At 35.0% G+C, this 16,979-nt stretch overlaps 1 long non-coding RNA gene across 1 annotated transcript in view; it reads right to left on the bottom strand.

Moving 5' to 3' along the window:
- Positions 1-313: 313 nt before the first annotated feature.
- LOC118009518 overlaps positions 314-16,979 on the bottom strand; it is a 78,487-nt gene continuing 61,821 nt past the window's right edge. Inside the window, exons 2-3 of the long non-coding RNA XR_004678956.1 lie at positions 8,963-8,996; positions 314-904 (exon numbers count right to left, since the gene is read on the bottom strand). This is a non-coding gene — a long non-coding RNA (uncharacterized LOC118009518). The remainder of the gene's footprint in view (positions 905-8,962; positions 8,997-16,979) is intronic.

Here is a 16,979-nt window from a genome sequence, read left to right as displayed (position 1 = left end):
CCATAACAATTCTATAAAATGGCTTCTCATATTTTTACTTTTTTTAAATCCAAAACTATTCATTATGAGTGTTGGACTATTTCATTATATCTTCTCATGCAGTCAACCTGAATCTTATATATCTTATCTATTAAATATATAATATATCTTATATATTAAAATATGTAATATATCTTATATATTAAATGTATATATATTAAATATATAAGATTACTAAATACTAATTACTTGCATTTTTATTTCACTTATTACACTTAAGTCATTGTATTGGTTTTTGAAATTATAGGTATTTGCTATCTATAAATTTCCTTTCAGAATAGTAAATTCAGTATACTTATTTGTTATAAAACTTTTTATGAAGTATTTGTTATATTAAGTGGTCACTGTACTGTTATTATTGTAACAAAACACTTTTCACATTTTATATCAAAGAAAACAGAATGTGATTTAGCCAAGATAATACATAAAGAATAAGCTTTGATATCTTAAAAGAGAACCTTGGCTGCTCGCTCTATTCTCACTTTATAGACCTCTGTTCACCATTAAAATGCTTTATCATTCATCATTTGGGTCCTCAGTAAATATGTTGTAGCTAGAAGTGATTATAAGAACTTCATATAGAGCTATTATTATTAATAATAATAATGCCAGGAATAACCACCATGTATTGGTCACAAGCAGGCACCATACTCAGAACTTTCCATCTATTATCTCATATAACCCTCACAATAATTGTGTCAAATAGGTATGTTGTAATTTATGGTCACAGATGAGGAAAATGAGGCTGAAACAGTTCAGTAACTTGCCTTGATCAGGAGGCCAGGAAGGGACAGAGGCCCACACTCACACTTCAGCCTCTTTGTCTCCAATGCCCACATGTTCTGTCTCCAAAAAGAACAGTGTTCTTTAGTTTTGCATTAAGAAAAATAAAACATAAAAATATTTTGAATTGCAGAGGAAGGCAGGAGTGCTTTCAATGAATCTGTTAAGGAAATCAATAATTCCTACAAGTATTTCAAATCAAAATGATGGAGGAAAAGACACTATAACTCACATTGGTGGCTTACTGATTTTTGCTAGCTATGCCACGATGATCTCCCCTTTCTCACCATTTGGGATTGATTCACCCAATACTGCTCTCCACAGGACCACATCAATATCAAATTGCAGAGTGACCTATAAAAAGATGTTACAACTTGTGCTGTCCAATACAGTAGAACTACACCAGCCCATGTGGCTACTGAGCATTAGAAGTGTGACTAGTCCAAATTGAGATCTACTGTAAAGTGTGAAATACTCACCAGGTTACAAATATTTAATATAAAAAAGTGAAGTATCTCCTTAATAGTTTTAATTTTTGTTATATGCTGAAGTAATATTTTGGAGATATGGGCTAAATAAAATGTTATTAAAATTGATTTCACCTGTTTCTTTTTATTTTTTAAATGATTTTAAATAGATTTCAAATGACATATTTGGCTCACATTTGCAGTTTGCATTATGGTTCTATTAGGCAACACTGTTCAGAACCATATTTGTTTTCAAATAACCAACCTTAAAATCGAGTCATGGAAAAAAAAAACTGTTGAAGAACAAAAGCAAAACAACAAACAAATGAAACTCAATACTTAGTGTGCGAGAAAAATTATTTGACTAAAGTTTCAATCTTAGTCTACCAGTTAGGAGATGCATAAACTTTGATGAATCATTTCATACCTAGTAATCATTTAATGCCTATTTTGTAAAATCAAGGAAATAACTATATCCTTACCTCATGGGGTTGTTACAAATATAAAATGAATACTTATTTCATTCATTTATTCATTTGACAAAACTTCAGTGATACAAGGAGCTTACAGTGGGAGTTACAGAATTTTATAGGAGCCATAGCAGAGAGCATCATAAAGTGTCTGTGACTGGTTAACTCTGCTTGGGGATTAAGGAAAAATTCAACAGAGGGTTTAGCTTCTGATCTGCCTCTTGAATGTGAAGAGGAATTTGCCAGGGAGAGAAGTCAGGGAATATCTTGTCTTCATGTCTCCCAAATGTGAAAACAGGGTGTGCTCAGTGAATGGGGGTGGGGTGGCGGTGAGGGTGGGGGTGTGGTTAAGGCTCTGGCAAATAAAGAGGAGGGGAGGAGAGGTAGTACCTTGTTTCCAGTGTTGGAAGGTTCTGGGATAGAAGGTTCTGATGCTGACAGAGAGCCAAAAAAAGAGGAACCAAAATTACTTGGTAGCTTTTGGTGATGGTGTGCATATTCTAATGTAATTTTAGAATCTTTGTTCCTTTCTTAGAGGAGGATGTTAACAAAAGGTATAAATATAAATTAGCAGGATTTAATTGAATAGTATTCAATAACTAGCTTCTGTACAAAATTGTGTGGGGCAAAATATTCCTTTTTCTTAAAGTGAATGCTTAGCTCTTTGGGTTAGGGCAATGCTTCATAAAAGGGCCCACCTTTTCAACAGGATAATTACAGGGCTCCCTAGAGGAAAGGGTAGCTTCACAAAAAAACTGGAGCCTACCAGAAATCATTTAGACCTTCCAGTACTTCCAAAGACTGAATTAGTTGCTAGAAATAAACATATATCAAAGTTACTCATCTGTACCAATGCTGTAGTCAATATGATTGAAATTTTTCCATGGGACTATATTTATATTAAAATTACAATGAAAATAATGGTATATGATACATTCAAGATTATATATTTGAGGCTAACATACTTATAAAAGGCAATTTCAAAGACAAAATTATGGCTGCCTTTTAATTCTAGTATTTTCTTTGGCACACTTTTTACAGGGATTGCTCTTTCAAGAACAATAAAAATAAACATCAACTAATCACAAATCTATTTACAAGTTGTGGGTAGATTGTAGAACCACAGAATGAAAATATTTTATTTTCAACATTAAATTTACATTATTTAAGGAATCAATATGCTGTATGTAAAAGTGGAAAGACCTGCTTTTTAGACAGCACATAAATAAAGTCATGTTGTTATTGAATAGAAATTTTTAATCTTTTCCTTTCAGATCACGAAATAAATAGGACATAAGGCTAAAAGGCTGTTTTTCAGCTAAGGTCTATTCTTTGCAATAAATGGTATTGAGCAACAAAACAAATTGATATGCCAGTGTTTCTGACTGAAGAGATTATTGATTATATCAAAGAAGAATTCTTATAACAAGATAATATTCTTTCCCTGTTGACAACAAATTAGCTACCAAGTATTGTAATTGCTTTCTGCTTTTCAGCTTTCGGGTCATGATCTCATCTTTGCAAGATCTCTCATCCTCTAGAAGAGCCTGCTTCATTTCCTAGAGGACCACAAAAGGAAGAAACCAGGTACTGATTCATCTTTCATCATTTAGGGTTTGCTCAGGTCTGGTTTCCTCCAAAGGCACTTTAGAAGCAACAACAGCAACAGTAAGACCAAACATCTTGCTTTGCTTTGGTTTTGGTCTCCAGAACGCATTCCTCTCTTAAAAAAACATTGCTACTTATTAGGGGATATTTAGGTAAAAGTTCTCTAATCATATTTGCAAAAATAATGTTTCCTTGATTTTAAGGATCCTGCTTATGTCCCTGGCCTATTTACATTCTAAATAATAGCAGAAATATAAATGTAATAGAAAATATCTATGTGTTTTCCTTCTATGTATTCTGTTTATTTATTCTCTTCCCCACTAATTGTGAGCTCCTTGAAAGGAGACACTTTTTCTTCATTGTGCTCATTATGTAATGAAATACAATGTCTGCTCAATAAATTTATGTGTACATAAAACAGAGTAGTTGAAGGTTATGGGCAGACAAGCCATAGCAACTAGCAATACCACCTCCTCCCACCCCCCCCCACCGTCCCCCCACACTATACTCCTTGGAAAGTATGTTTAGTGAAAAGTATATGGTCTTGAAAATCAAATAGAACCAGGTTAAAATTCCAACGTAGACACTCATTGAGCAATTCAACTTCCTTGATCCTTACTTTTTTATATGTGTAAAGTGAGGACAATACCTCCTATGTTGTAGGGATTTTTGAGGATTGAATGAATGAATATTCATAAGGAATGTATCATAATGCTTGCCTGGCACATAAAAGACACTCAATAAATACTGATCCTCTATCTTCCTTTAATGTCCCACACTTATCCTCTTCAAACTGGTACTTAGCAATGTGCCAAGAGTGTCACAAAGCCACTGGATAAACATGATGGTCATCCTGCTGCATATACTTTTCTGGATGGCATATAATTATATTAATATAAAAGATTTATTCAGGGATTCATTTAGCCAACATTTTTTTTTTTAGCATTTGTTATGAAACAGCAGTCTGATGGGTGCAAGGGATAAAATAATAAATAAGACATGGAGTTTCTAGTCTAGTGGTAAAGAAGAAAGGGAGGGAGGGAGAGAGGGAGGGGGGGATGGAGGGAGGAAAGAAGTTACAGTTTTTGACAAGTGCTGTGAAGGAAACAAAGAGATTGCAGAGACAGAAACCTGTGGAGAAGGAGCCAACCTCTTTAGATAGAGTGGGCAGAGAAGGCTTTTAAAAGCAGGTGGCATGTAAGTTGGATAATAAGGACACAGCCATAAGAAGACTTAAGGATGAGCATTTGAAGCAGAGAAAACAGCAAAGCAAAAGTCATCTGAATTCCTCAGGTAAAACAAATTTCATATTTGCTAGCTTGGCACTTTCCCTGACTCCTTGCTATTCAGGGCTTTTTGGTAAATATTTGGTAAATATTGTAGTGGGGACCTTGAATGCCAGGTGCAAGATGTACGAATGGCAGATAAAAATCACTCTCTTTTCACCCCTCTATATTTAAGTTAGCAGCTTGCAAGGGCTATAACTAAGTGTTCAGAATAAACTGGTATAACTCAAATATAGAGGGAAAGATTATATAGCTAGATTTATATACCGCTTATGAGGCACTTGCAACTCAAGATAGAGATTCACACTAAAATAAAATAAAACTAAAGTTCCTCTCAGCACACTCTGATGCTTTCCTTTTGCCTCATGTGGGCATTCTGCCACAAAATGGTAATTGTTTCTCTTTATCCAGACATAGGAAATCACAATTATAAAACTTATTGAATTATTATAAATTTTGTTAGTAACACATTTACTGAAAAGCATTGGTTTCACTGCAGAAATCTTGAGAGGATTTAAGGTAGGTGAATCTCTTGAAGGAGGGATAATTTTATCTTATTTATCTTTGTGTTGCTAATATCTTGCATAGTGCCAGAGACAGATATTCAATGTACACTTGATGAATTAAAAAGAAGTTACAGTTTCCAATTCGGATTGCTGAGGGGTACCAGGAATCTCTTGAGCTCAGGCATTTGTCATTACGATTAAATTCCAGTGAAACAGAACAATATGTACACTTTGCTTTTGTTTGTAATCATTGGTTTGGCCATACTTTTAGCTCCACACATACTCTGTATCTCCAACACCTATGAAATTCTGTTTGTGACAAATCCTTCATAATCTTGATAATAGGCCTAACAAAACACCATAACACAATGAAGCTGAGAAGGCAGAAAGTAATAATTACAGTATTGCAGGAAGGATGAAGAGTTATGGTCACAAAGCTGCTTTTGAAACTGTTCTTAGAGGAGTTATCCCTGTTGCCCTAGTGAAATTACTGAGAAAAAAAAAAAGCAAGTGATTTCTTCAGAAGTGACCTTATTTTCCTTAGGTTTTAAAATTGTTTTCTATATGGAAGAGAAATTTATTACAATCTTGAAGCAATATATATATATGATATATACTAAGAATAGCAAATCTGTGCAAGATTCAAATATTCTTGATAGTGAGGACTGCTGGAATTTGGCTTTGGTATCCCATTTACAAATTTAAAGAAATGAAAAATACATACAATGAGAAACTAAATTTAAGGACAGATTAAGTCAACCATAACTATTGGGTTAATTTTTAAAGTATGTATATATTTGTGAACATTTATATTCACTTTTCAAAGGTAAATTTTCATTCCATTATGGAATCCATACCTTAATATGTATCATTCATTTCTTTCTCTTTTTTTTTTGTACCATTCATTTCTCTTTTGACTTTTTATCCAACAAGGACCACAGCATGATAGGCAAGAACTCAGAGAATTTGCTGCACTGTTACCATAGTAAATATTTCTTCCTTCACTAGGCTGAGATATCTTGGCCCTGGTGAACAGTTTAAACTACTTAGGAAAAGAGTGTGTCTATCTTGTGACACTCTCTCTTAATCTATTAATAAAAGCAATAACAATGGCTGGCCTTTAGACCGTATCATTGTACTTCAGCTTTTCTGCTTGAGATCACTATTCCATTGGGCTCTACATTTATCCCTCACCAGTGTCTAAGACCAGAGGAAATGAGGATCAGGCCATTTAACATACAAGAAAGAAGCATCAGAAGTCACCTTACAAGGGCAAACAGAGAAGTTGGCTCACAGTCATGTCCTTCTCCAATTTCACATTACACCTTACATCTGTATATATTAAGCAACCACCAATAGGTCTTCCATCTGGCTACCCTATTACATCTTAGGTAAAACATACATACAGAGAGAAGCTCTCAGATACTCCAATCAAGAAACCATTATAGGGAGCCAAATTAGAAGCGAGGGGAGCACATTTCACATTTTACAAATGGCAGGAAGGAACAATCATTAAAAATTTAAATTGTGAAAATAATTTAATTTGAAAGAGGAGATTGAAAAAAAAAAGAGGACAACTATAACTGAAAAAAACCAAATTTATGGACTGTTTTACATTCGCATGGAAATTTGACTTAGGCTTCAAAAATTCTCCTCTGATTTACATGTGCAGAAAAATTGTTCTCAGACATCCTTCACCAATATTTCCTACTCCCAGAGTACTTTCCATAAATATTTATGTGAGAATTGATTTGACTCTTTTCTAGTTTCTGCTGGCCTGCTTGCCTATTCAATTTTTTTTTTTATTTCTGTCAAAATGAAACACTAGCTGGAGGAATGGATAAGCAGCTAAAAATGTAGTTTCTGGTCGATTGAACCCTCACTATATGATACCTGAATATTCGTAGGTAAGCTCCACATCCAATCTGGTACTTCTCACCACATCAGGGCCACCAAAGCTGAACTTCCTCGTTGGAGATTTGTTAGAAAGCTACTTGTCATTTCTAGCCAGGAGTTAATTGCAGTTTTTGTTTGTTTGTTTGTTTGTTTTTTTACTCCCTTAACTGTAGCTTTTACATGATGGAAATTATCCTAAGTTGGATATGCTTATGATAAAAAGAAAATAGATCAAACATATTCTAGTTACCAAATCTCCAGGGGAAACACTTTGTCTAAAACTTCAGATGCTGTTCATTTGTGTCAATCCCTCATTTGGTCATTTCTGGAAGGAAGCACATTCTTTGCTGACCTGAATGTAGTATCAACTCCTTGAATTTAGGTTGGAATTTCAGCAAGAGAGATGAAACACAGAGCGTCCTACTTACGGCATAACTTACTATTGGGACACACCCACACGATCTTGAAAAAGGGCTTTGTTTATTTCCCACTCAGGTGTTGGGTGGTTGAGGGTTCAGTACTGTTAAAGTCTCAAATATAAAAAGTGAATATATTATGTATACTTGATGCTACAAGTATTTCGCCGAAGGGCAGGAGCAAATTCTGTTTGCTGGTTTTAGTGGCACAGCTGGTGGGCCCAGCCGTCTCACTAAAGACATTTTTTTTTTTAAAGATTTTATTTATTTATTTGAGAGAGAGAATGAGATAGAGCATGAGAGGGTCAGAGGGAGAAGCAGACCCCCCGTCGAGCAGGGAGCCCGATGCGGAACTCGATCCCGGGACTCCAGGATCATGACCTGAGCCGAAGGCAGTCGCTTAACCAACTGAGCCACCCAGGCGCCCTCACTAAAGACATTTTTGTTACAAAGTTCCAGCCAGTCACTTTGCCTGGTGGTCCAGTGTAAAGGTCTCCTTGCAAATCTCCCTAAGAGATAGCACAGCAGATGACTATATTGCTGATGTTGGTCCAATTTCAACTGAAGCTGAGATTTTGGGTTTCTGAATAATGGTTCTCCAACAATTAAAGAAAAAGGAGCATTCAAAAATGGGAATAATGAGGGTCACCAATACAAGTGAGGGCAGCATTAGAAGATTATAATTAGTGGCATTATTTGACAAGATTATTTCAAAAACTTTAAAAGTTTTTGAAAAAGGCTTTAAAGATATAAACTCAGAGAAAAGAAGTTTTAATTTTACATTGAACTATTCTAAAAGCATATAACCTTCAATATAAGAAGAAAAGTATACTGGAATCACAAAGTTTTTGAAGTGGTTTCCTTCTGTATAAGCATTTAAATGACCAAATGAAGTAAGGAAAAATGAGAAGATTCAGTGATGTATCCACAAGGATTGCTCAAATAAAAAAACTGTTCAAATAATACAACATCTACTACACAGTTGGTAAGAAGTGGTGGTTCAGGGAGTGGTTAGCTGTTATTTTATGTAGTCATTTAAATAAGAGACTAAATAAGATGCAAAACATAATCATTTACACAGAACATTTCCAAATATGGAAGCTATACAAATAAAATTGCTACCCTTCATTATTGTCAAGAGGACTCATCTTCTAAGCAGTTGTTTCCATATAGATGCAATGTTTTATTTAGTTCCTATTAAATTTATAGTACATGTTTCAAGATAAGGATTGATTATGGAAAGGTATTTCCTTCTGAGTAAAACCAACTGTAAAAAATGGAGATTAAACCCATAATATGGGCTGCATGACACCTGGTGAAAAACTAAGTGAACTGATCCAGTCTTCAAGATGTAGGACATACTCCATCATACTGTGACTATCGATTATTCAGCAAAACTCACAGCATGCTTAAATTTATAGTGACTGGGCAAGGCTCTTCAAACAACTTTGATAAGCAAATAGAGTAAAACATCTTTTCAAGGAGACTTACCTGCTCTCTCTTTGCTTCGTTTGTCAGAGAGCACCTGCAAAAAAAAAAAAAAAAAAAATCACAACTATCTTAATATCTCAAAATTACACTGTTTTCATCAAAAATAACATCATCAAGTTTGAAAAAAAAATCAGATTGTAAAATTAGGAACGAATGACCTCCAGAAATGAAAATAAAATGCCACAAGGATATTAGGATTGAATGATTTTAGACTGAATAAATTGTTTAGAATAATAAGCATAATTAAAGTATTTATTCACAAGGAAAATGTATTAAGTTTGTTTTTCTCTGGACTACATAAAAATTCACACTATCCTATGTCCATTTAGTAACCAGAAGACTGGAGTCTAGTTTTTGCCTTCTACTCCACTGTCCTCGTGTAACCAATAACCTCCTTAGTGCTAAAACCACTCCCTACCCCACTTTCTCTCTCTGTAACACTCCCTCAGCCAAGGCAGCTGAGAAATCCTCCTTTCTGAATTTATCTTTCTGGGCTTTTGTTCTCCCACACTGTTCCTGCTGTTTTTTCTATTTACCTACCTGTTCCTTCTCATTTTCTTGGTGGGCTCCTTTTTTGCTTGTGCCCTTCTTATATATTGATTTCATTTATTTTTGTTTTATTTTCTTTTGTCAGGCATTGTTCAGGACCTTCTCCTCTCACTCTGCACTTTTCCCAGGGTGATCTCATCTACTTTTCATCCATATTCTGATAACCTCCAGATTTATACCCTCAGACCAAGTCTCTTTCCTTGAGCTCCAGGCCAATAGAGGAAACTTTTACTGGACATCTACTTGGGAACATTTCACAGATACCTCAAACTCCATGTGTCCAAAGCTCAACATTACCCACCCCCTCACATACACACCCAGCTTCACACTGATCCCTTTTCTGTGTTCCCATCTTAGTGAATGGCTTCACCATTGCTATGGACTGACTGTGTGCCCCGCCTCCCACCAAATTCATATGTTGAAGCATAATCCCCAATGTGAAAGTATTTGGAGGTAGGGCCTTTGGGAAGTATTTAGGTTTGGATGAGGTCATGAGAGTGGATCCCCCAAGATGGGAGTGGTGCCCTTAAGGGGATGAAGAGCTCAGAGCTCTCTCTCTGTCATATGAAGACACAGCAAGAGATGGTCATTTGCAAGCCAGGAAACAGGCTCTCACTAGCCCCCGAATCTGCCAGTGCCTCATTTTTAGACTTCCAGCCTTCAGATCTTGAGAAATAATGTTTGTTGTTTAAGACACATAGTCTATGGTATTTTTGTTATAGCGTCCTGAACTGACTAAAACAACCACCTACTCGGTTGCTCAAACCAGAAACGCAAAGATCATCCTTGACTCTTTCCTGTCCTTCTAGTTAAATTGTTGATGCCTACTCCCAAATCTTGCCTAAATCCATCTACTTCTTTTCATTCCTACTTCCACCTCTGAGCAACATTCAGGTCTTGCTTAGATAACTACAATAGCTTCCTAACTTCTAGCCGGATTCTAGTCTTATTCCCCTCCAAACTATTCACACCCAGTGTGATCTTTCCAAAATACAATTTCATCATGTCACTCTTCGTGAAACTGCTCCCCATTATCCTAAGAATAAATACAGTTTAGATCATATGCTTAAGATCATATGCTTAGCAATCAGAAAGACAGTGACTAGCTGCACGACCTTCCGAAAGTTACCAAATTTCTCTGAACCTCACTTCTTTGTCAGTCAATGGGGTTGCTTTAAGGAGTAAGTAAAATAATTCATGTGATGTGCTGAGCAGCAAGTGTGGTATAGAAGAGACATATGATGAACATTTGTTGATTTTTCTGAAGGAAATTCTGAAAAACAGAGACTGAAATTTTACTAACTTTTTCAAAGCATCAAGTAAATGATACTCAACAGGAGTCAGGGATGAAGGAGGCAAAATACTGATGCAGTTAAAGCTTTGTCCTTGATACCTCAGTTCCTACCCACCCCATTTTTTATTCTCTCTCTTTTTCTCACCCTTTTCTATGCCCCTGCTCATATTTATCCTGGGTAAAACAAGTCCACAAAAGAGTTGGTGACTGGCAATAAGAAGAGTCACTTTTCCCAAGGATCTTTGCTTTTTAAAGGGTAACATCTGACAACAAACACCAAGTACTGAACCTCTAATGGTAAAACTTCAGATGCTGTGAGACTGAGGAGGAAAAGCTCTCTCCACACATCACAGGGAAAATCAAGTAGGTGACTACTTGCTGCTCTAGAAAGAACCCAACCTGACTGCAGATGGTAGTATAAATTTATTTATTTATTTATTTAGTAGTAGTATAGCATATTTAAATGGTTCTGACTTGGTCTGGAAGCAAATTTATTTAATGACTATTTGACTTAGAATAGCAAGTAGAATAAAATTAGTAAAATAACTTATATTAAGTTATCTTCTAAATAGCACAATAATGTTTCAATCATCACACAAAGAAATAACCCAGTAGAATTCAAGCTCAACTGTTTAAAAATTCTCATTTATGAGCAATTACTACAGAGAAATTTCAGCCTGAGGGCTTAAAAAGAAAACAAAACCTATTAAGTAGGCCTTCTCAGCCACTCCTTGAGATTGAGTGCTAACATAGCTACTCCTTCACAGAAGAACTGAAAGATTACCTGATTCCAAAATAAATCAATGCAACCCAGGTGAAATTGGGATTCCCAGATAAAACAGACTATTTGACAAGAGTATGGTTAAATATTATTTAGTTCTAAATATAGAATGTTACATTAAAGGATATATAGAATTTGAATTTGATAAATACATAAATTGACATGGAAATATGAAAAATATTAATGTTGAGTGTCATGATGAGAAAAAATGTAGAAATTAAATGCCTGAAATTAACACAACAAAAATTAGTGCTCTTGAAAACTGAATATATTTGGGAAATATTATTGAAGTTCAAAGATTTTAGAGATATTTTAAAATGAACCCCTAACACAATAACCATTTAAATAGTACATGAAAAGTTAGAAGCAGAGGTAGGGACATTCATTTCCCAGGAAAACTGATGTGGCAAAGAATAAATAAATAAATAAATATATATTTATTATTAATTATAGATATTTATTTATATGTATTTTCTATAATATGTCAGTTCTAAACATTCACAAATGTGATGGTGAAGATATATTTTCTTATAGATATACAGCAATATTTTAGCATAATAATTTTCATTAAAAATCACTAGATGCCAGGGGCTTGAAGGAGGAGGAAATGGGAAGCTATTGTTTAATGGGTACAGAGTTTCAGTTTTGCAAAATGAAAATAGTTCTGGTGAGGGTTGCATGGCTATGTGAATGTACTTATGCAACTAAAGTGTACACTTAAAATGGTTAAGACAATAAATTTTATGTTATGCATATTTTTTGACAATTAAAAAAGACACATAAAAATCTCTAGGTGCATATATTCTATTGTGACTCAAACCTCTCTGTTTGGAAACCCAAATGATAGGGTAGAAGCATTTTAGACCCTAGCAATATATCACATTGATAGAATATCTCTAAGAACTACAATGTGACTTATGGGCAGATAATAAAGGAAATGATATTAACTTGGGAGATCATTATTTATACTCCCCTAAAGTTACCATTAGTTTATAGTCAGCTTCAGAAACATAAGAAAGAAGGGTGCACTTTGGAGCAGAATGTGGGATGTCATTCACTGATGCCAGGTTAGCTAGATTAAATGTGTCTAGACCACCAATGGGTTTTTTCTCTGAATGTTTCATTCAACAAATAGTTGTTGAGTGCTTTGTCAATATACAGAAACACACATCTCTAGCATTATGCTGGGTGCTTGACAATCTCTGTCGTATACATGGCTGGGGGAAGGTAAATCATCAAAGCTGCAGATTAGGAACTCTAGAACTGTTAGACTTATCTCATGGATAAATAATAGTAAATTCCTTTGAATTAAGTTTAAGAGTCTTTTGCTTCATTTGGTGAGATCTCCCAGAAGGTATTAAGTTTTTAATACCTCTAAAGCCATAGTAATTATAAATCCATGTTCACACAGTCTAAGAATAACAACATTTTAGGAATTATGATACGGCTGGATTTAAAATGCAGTTGATTTTTGGAACAAATTTACCCAGACATGTATCCCTTGCCCACATAGACAAATATGCAGATTAAATGAACAGAACAATACCAGAAAACCATGAAAATATCCAGATAATTTTTATTGGGAGGCTATAGTCCTTGGGGCACATGATGATCAATCAAGTCAATAAATACATTAACTACTACTGTCCAAGTGAAATCTGAAAGTTATTTCAACACCTGCTGCTCCTGAAACACAAAGGGCACATTTGTTCCTAATGCCCTCATTGTAAACCTTCAAAACCCAAAGCAACAGATAAAATACCAAAGTAAATAAATTCTTAGGTAAACATGTAAGCCATTTTACTATTTGCTCTTTACTTTGTCCAGAATATACCTGCTGGTTTCAAACTCAATAAGTTATATTCAGAGGTGACCCTGATTTAAACATCACAGAAAAATGTCTAAGTAGCAATGATTAATCACCAGATCACCACTAGAAAGTTGGTTCCCTTGGACAAACATAAGGGATGTGAGTATTACACACTGACTTTGGCCTAAATAATTTAAGGCTGACTGACACTGGTAGGTGAATTTATCTCTCAAAAAAACTTTTTCTAATCCTCATGTTAACTACCTAAGAGGTCATCTACAAACTATATATAAAAATGAAAGAGAAAAGAAAATATGCAAAGCATTAAAATCTGCAATTCCAGAGTCATTTTTAAGGAGGCTTGCTTAGAGAGAGGTTCAACCAAAGTATCAGTTCATGAAGGAAAAAAAATGAAAATATAATGTTCCTTTATCACCATGCTAACCTCTCAATATTGACTTTAAATTTGAATTCAAAATATTCCAAGCATGGCCTTGTAGAGAAGTTTCCAAAACTTTTTATTTTGAAAAATTCTATATACTGTTTTCTACCTAATTCTCAAAGCTATTTCTTCTCTGACTCAGGTTGAGAAAAGACTGAAGTGACTCTTAGTTGGTGGGGTATGTGGAGAAACAGAAGTTAATAGATTTCCTCACAATTTCCTATGCAATGAAAGCCAAAGAAAAGGCCACTAAAAAGGATAGAGAGAATACACAATTTTAGGTCTACTCTTTATTTTTATTTGATTTTCCTTGATTTCCTCTAGACCTGAGATACATAAAGTAATGCTTATTTCAGTGCATACAAAAATCTCAATAAATCTTAAACGTAACAGCCAAGTGAAAATCTACTTTTGCAGATTTAAAAACATTTTGGTTCAACCCATGATGTATAAATCTTTCTACTTCTAAATTTAAATTTTGGTGTATATATATTAGTATTCACATATTTGAATAGATCGAGTAAGTAATACATAATTTTAGATGTTTAATCTAAATGCAAAAAAAAAAAACCCAAACAGTCTTTACTAGCCCAGTGAGTCTAAAATGATGTTATTTAATAAACCATGGCATTTTAATAAGCATTCTTGACATCTGGTGTTAATAAAAAGGATTTTATATTTTACAGTTAACATTTAAAGAAAAAACATGACTGCAGTTTTGCTATTTATCGCAGACCACAGATGGCATAAGCCACATTTGGGTGGCTTCATTTCCTTCTTGATTAGTTTATATAAAGAGGCCACTTGTTTTCTCTCTTTCTGTGTATGTTTTGTATAAGATTTGGACCAAGTCCCAGAAATGAATAAATGAAGGAAGAAAGGAATGCATCAAATAAAAATTAAGTTTCTTAATAACAAAACTGATTATAGAATTTTCCTGGATTCAGTTTAGTTAATAAAGTTCACTTTAAACAATGATCCAAGGAATTTTGCATCTGGATAAATATTTGAAGTAAGTTTTCCAGAACTGAAAAAAAAAAAAAACAAAACAAGGACCTAAAATGTTCCATCTTGTGTATAACCAGTCTCGCTAGGCAAAGTTGACCAATCCTTCGATTCATGGCAGGTTTTGTTAGGAGCCTGTATGAAAGCAACAGCTGAGCATGAGGCTACTGGGACAACTAGACTGACATGGAGACCTCCAGATGCTCTTCTTGTCTTTGGACAATGAACCAAAAATATGGATCTTCTTGTCCTGCTTGCTCAGACTTCCTGTGTCCCTCCCTTTAGCTCCTGTACTGAGTGTCCTGTTCCAACTTGGACATTGGACCTGGACTGTCCCCACATTGATCCCAACGTACCAGCTCTTTACCCTTTCCTCTAGAAGATGTCACTACTTATCTGGGAACATCAATGCAATACAATAAAGTATATATCCTATGAGTTTTCATTAAATTTTGTTAGAAGAATTGAAAACTAATGACTATACTTACACAAGCATTTACCAGGTAGTAATAACATATTATGTTGTGAGTAATAATATTATGTTATGAGACACTCAAAGTAAAACAACAAAACTCTGAATGCAAAGCCAATGAATTAATCCGTCAGAAATGGAGAAATGGGAGTATGAATTAATTAACTCAAAAACAAACATTTTTTTCTCCTTATTTAGTTTGGAATTATTTAATAATCATAAAAAGAGTTTGGTTTCATGATTTAAACACAGATTTCCTAGCCAAGTAATATCATAGGCCCAGTGAGAAATACTTTTGAGTGTGTTGTCCTGGCTATCTAGCTTTACAAGAGGGCTGATTCACCTTAAGACAATTTGTGGGTGAGTAAAACACTCCAGAGTTTGATCATCTAGAAGAAGATATAAGACATACACATGTAAGCCAACTAGAATGCTATTCTGTGAAGAATTAGTTACAATACAGAATTAACTAGCTTAGATAAGTACAGTTTAACATTTAAAGTTAAAAGTTAAATGTTAAAGTTAACATTTAACACCTTAACATTTGCAGTGAAAAGACTTTCACTACTTTTGGGTAATGTTGTTGGAAATCCAGCTGGACTAGGATGAAACTATATTCTCAACTTGAATGAGATCCCAGTCTACAGCCGAAGACAGCCCCATAATGACAAGACTGCTATCCTATGGAATAAGCACACCACTATAGATGTATGCAAGGCATAATGGTTGTATAGAGAAAGGTGCAGTGGACCTCATGAAGAGAATCAAAGGAGGTTCATATAGAGAGTAATATTTAAGATGGCTCTTAAAGAATAATCTCACTGGGAAAAACAAGAGGGAGAGAGGAATTCCAGAGGGAAGGAAGAACATATACAATGGAAGGTGGCAGAGGAGAGCATGAGTGTTCAGGGAAATGCAAGTTCTCTGATATTGCTGTACGTCGTTATAGGGAAGAGTATAAAGTGACAGATTAGAAAGATAGGAGTGGGCTAGATAATAAGAATTTTTTATACTACAGTAAGGAGTTGGGAATGACTTCTATGGGTGATATTGACTCCAAAAGAGTTGACTGTATAATGGTAAATCTGGAAGAAGCATGAAAAGATGAGCTGAGGGAAGAAGAGATGGGCACAAATCAGGGGATTGTTATAGTAGCTCAAGACCAAGTGAAATAAAAGGACCTAAACTAGACTATGTATGAAGACATGGTAGTCATGAATCATAGTTAGGAGGGGATCAAGAGCAGGGAGAGAGAGGGAGGGAGAGAGGCATCTTGGATGGTTTTCAGGTTTTGCCTTGGGCGACCTGGTCCATTGAGGTGTCACATTAATGAAGATGAACAAATTGTGAGTACTGGAAAATTAAGACCTGCCTTTCTCTATTTCTTTTAAGGCATTATGGTATATTACATAGAGCTGGGTTTAGGGGCGCCTGGGTGGCTCAGTTGGTTGGGCATCCAACTCTTGATTTCAGCTCAGGTCATGATCTTAGGGTTGTGGAATCAAGCCCCACATCTGTCTCTATGCTGAGTATGGTGCTTGCTTGGGATTCTCTCTCTCCCTCTCCCTTTGCTCCTCCCCACTTTGCCCCCTCCCCCCATGCTCTCTCTCTCTCTCTGAAAGAAAGAAAGAAAGAAAGAAAGAAAGAAAGAAAGAAAGAAAGAA

The sequence above is a fragment of the Mirounga leonina genome, unplaced genomic scaffold (genome assembly GCF_011800145.1).
Source record: "Mirounga leonina isolate KUSES-001 unplaced genomic scaffold, KU_Mleo_1.0 Mir_127, whole genome shotgun sequence".
NCBI lineage: Eukaryota > Metazoa > Chordata > Mammalia > Carnivora > Phocidae > Mirounga > Mirounga leonina.
The sequence above is the reverse complement of the archived record's forward strand: the minus strand, read 5'-3'. Positions and strand labels throughout refer to the sequence as shown.